This window comes from Rutidosis leptorrhynchoides, chromosome 8 (genome assembly GCF_046630445.1).
Source record: "Rutidosis leptorrhynchoides isolate AG116_Rl617_1_P2 chromosome 8, CSIRO_AGI_Rlap_v1, whole genome shotgun sequence".
Taxonomy (NCBI): domain Eukaryota; kingdom Viridiplantae; phylum Streptophyta; class Magnoliopsida; order Asterales; family Asteraceae; genus Rutidosis; species Rutidosis leptorrhynchoides.
The window spans coordinates 147545665-147550000 of record NC_092340.1 but is presented as its reverse complement, the minus strand read 5'-3'; positions in this window follow the sequence as shown (position 1 = coordinate 147550000).

Here is a 4336-nt window from a genome sequence, read left to right as displayed (position 1 = left end):
TGCCGGTGATGTTGATGAAGTTGGTAAATTTTGCACCATATTCTCCAAATTGATTACTCGAGCGCGGAGTTCGTCAACTTCTTATATTATTTCGGGATGATTGTCGATCGGAACAAGCGGATGAATAAGGTTTAGAATTTTAGATAGAATATAATCGTGGTGAGATATTCGGGAAATAAGGGTAAAAATGGTGTTTCGGATTGGTTCGTCGGTAAGTGCTTCAGGTTCATCACCAAGAAGGCAATTTGGTTGATGGAAAGTATCGCCTTCTTCTCATTGCCGACTATGAACTTATCCCAATTCATCCAGGATAGCTGATGGCTAATTGGTTGATCCATTCTGGTTACACTACTTTCAGAGCTCAGTCGAATATTCATATCGGAATAGTTGTCGGAATAACTATCGGAATAGCTATCGAAATCTGAGGGACTCGAACTGGTTGAGGGATTCATCTCGTACGATCAGATGAAGGATTTTCGATAAGAAATAGATTATAGGATGTAGATTAGTACCCTGCAATACATAATTTACATATGCATATATAATACTAAAATCCTATAAGTTACGGAGGAATCTACGAAAGCTGTCCGGCAAAGGTAACAATAACCGATACGCTAAGATATGAATTTATCTATACAATGTCAATGCAATAGAGGCAGTAAGACGTGTCTAGACTAAGAATGATAAGCAGGTAATTTCCTAAGGAAGATAAGCAGATGCTTTCCAACACGAAATGATAAGCAAAACTTTTTGACATGCAGACACGGTCGAAGTCCAGACACACTAATGCATCCTAACAACTATCAGTTAGACATACTAATGCAAGACCTGGTTCGCTAAGACCACCTCTCTGATACCAACTGTAGATGTCATAACCCAACCTTAACCATAAGGACGAATACAACAACATATGATTTCATCGCGAGGTATTGACCTCTATATGCGACATTTTTCAAAAACTGCATTCGTTTTTACAATACAAACCATAGCTTTTATTACAAATACAAGGTTTAAACAACTTAATAATGATTATCGTTTAGCGATAATCTTAGACTTACAAACTTTACATGTGATAATAACAATACGACCTCCAACATATTTTACATTACAAATCCTCCGATATGCAGTTTTATTTTTGACACAAATATGCATACTCAAGATCTTGCTTAAATTCAACATGTTGCAGCGGAAGCTTTTAGTTATCACCTGAGAATAAACATGCTTAAAACGTCAACATAAAGTTGGTGAGATATAGGTTTAATGCCGGCAGCGTTATAAATATAGACCACAAGATTTCATATATAAACGTTTTAATAAAGATATTCTAAGTTGTTGAGCACTTGATAACCATACTTAACATTTAATCAACGTTGCATATTCCCTTTATTATGAAATCTTACTACACCGTACCAAGTGTAGTCACCGAAACGAAGTACTGTGCAACCGTTGAATACTGGTCGTCCAGTCCGGTTGGGGTTGTCAGGCCCGATAGATCTATCAACAGGATTCGCGTTTACAATACCACATGTAAATAGTAGTTACCAAGTTACAGGGAAGTATGCCAGTGGTACAACTCAACGTAGAATATATATATTTTTAATCACTTGTGTCCATAACGTAAATCATAAAATGCATGTATTCTCATCCCGAAATATTTAGAGTTTAAAAGTGGGACTATATACTCACTTTTGTCTTGAAGGTATTTAACTCGACTTGGTCTCCGATAGATATCACGAACCTAACCATATATATAATATATCAACATATTTTCTTTTTAAGTAATTGTTACATATATATATATATATATATATATATATATATATATATATATATATATATATATATATATATATATATATATATATATATATATATATATATATATATATATATATATATATATATATATATATATATAAATATATATATACTTTTAATATTTTCTTAGTCCGTAGTTAGCAGTCCGATGTTAGTGGTCCACAATTAGTTGCTTAAATAAAATAAATAAAGACCCCATCGTATTCGTATTGATCAGAATTAATCTCGACCCCAGCCTGGGGCTCTGCCCCTTGGACCCCGCCAGGGGTTGCCACCCCTTGGACCCCGCTTATGTAGTGACCCGAACTTTTCCATGTTTATATATATTAATTGAGATTGATATTTACATGATTAAATGTTTTCAACATGTTAAGCAATCAAACTTGTTAAGACTTGATTAATTGAAATATGTTTCATATAGACAATTGACCACCCAAGTTGACCGGTGATTCACGAACGTTAAAACTTGTAAAAACTATATGATGACATATATATGGATATATATATAGTTAACATGATACTATTTTAATTAAACATATCATTAAGTATATTAACAATGAACTACATATGTAAAAACAAGACTACTAACTTAATGATTTTTAAACGAGACATATATGTAACGATTATCGTTGTAAAGACATTTAATGTATATATATCATATTAAGAGATATTCATACATGATAATATCATGATAATATAATAATTTAAAATCTCATTTGATATTATAAACATTGGGTTAACAACATTTAACAAGATCGTTAACCTAAAGGTTTCAAAACAACACTTACATGTAACGACTAACGATGACTTAACGACTCAGTTAAAATGTATATACATGTAGTGTTTTAATATGTATTTATACACTTTTGAAAGACTTCAATACACTTATCAAAATACTTCTACTTAACAAAAATGCTTACAATTACATCCTCGTTCAGTTTCATCAACAATTCTACTCGTATGCACCCGTATTCGTACTCGTACAATACACAGCTTTTAGCAGCCTATGTGAGTCACCTAACACATGTGGGAACCATCATTTGGCAACTAGCATGAAATATCTCATAAAATTACAAAAATATGAGTAATCATTCATGACTTATTTACATGAAAACAAAATTACATATCCTTTATATCTAATCCATACACCAACGACCAAAAACACCTACTAACACTTTCATTCTTCAATTTTTTTCATCTAATTGATCTCTCTCAAGTTCTATCTTCAAGTTCTAAGTGTTCTTCATATATTCTACAAGTTCTAGTTACATAAAATCAAGAATACTTTCAAGTTTGCTAGCTCACTTCCAATCTTGTAAGGTGATCATCCAACCTCAAGAAATCTTTGTTTCTTATAGTAGGTTATCATTCTAATACAAGGTAATAATCATATTCAAACTTTGCTTCAATTTCTATAACTATAACAATCTTATTTCAGGTGATGATCTTACTTGAACTTGTTTTCGTGTCATGATTCTGCTTCAAGAACTTCGAGCCATCCAAGGATCCGTTGAAGCTAGATCCATTTTTCTATTTTCCAGTAGGTTTATCCAAGGAACTTAAGGTAGTAATGATGTTCATAACATCATTCAATTCATACATATAAAGCTATCTTATTCGAAGGTTTAAACTTGTAATCACTAGAACATAGTTTAGTTAATTCTAAACTTGTTCGCAAACAAAAGTTAATCCTTCTAACTTGACTTTTAAAATCAACTAAACACATGTTCTATATCTATATGATATGCTAACTTAATGATTTAAAACCTGGAAACACGAAAAACACCGTAAAACTGGATTTACGCCGTCGTAGTAACACCGCGGGCTGTTTTGGGTTAGTTAATTAAAAACTATGATAAAATTTGATTTAAAAATTGTTATTCTGAGAAAAAGATTTTTATTATAAACATGAAACTATATCCAAAAATTATGGTTAAACTCAAAGTGGAAGTATGTTTTCTAAAATGGTCATCTAGACGTCGTTCTTTCGACTGAAATGACTACCTTTACAAAAATGACTTGTAACTTATTTTTCTGACTATAAACCTATACTTTTTCTGTTTAGATTCATAAAATAAAGTTCAATATGAAACCATAGAAATTTGATTCACTCAAAACGGATTTAAAATGAAGAAGTTATGGGTAAAACAAGATTGGATAATTTTTCTCATTTTAGCTACGTGAAAATTGGTAACAAATCTATTCCAACCATAACTTAATCAACTTGTATTGTATATTATGTAATCTTGAGATACCATAGACACGTATACAATATTTCGACCTATCATGTCGACACATCTATATATATTTCGGAACAACCATAGACACTCTATATGTGAATGTTGGAGTTAGCTATACAGGGTTGAGGTTGATTCCAAAATATATATAGTTTGAGTTGTGATCAATACTGAGATACGTATACACTGGGTCGTGGATTGATTCAAGATAATATTTATCGATTTATTTCTGTACATCTAACTGTGGACAACTAGTTGTAGGTTACTAACGAGGACAGCTG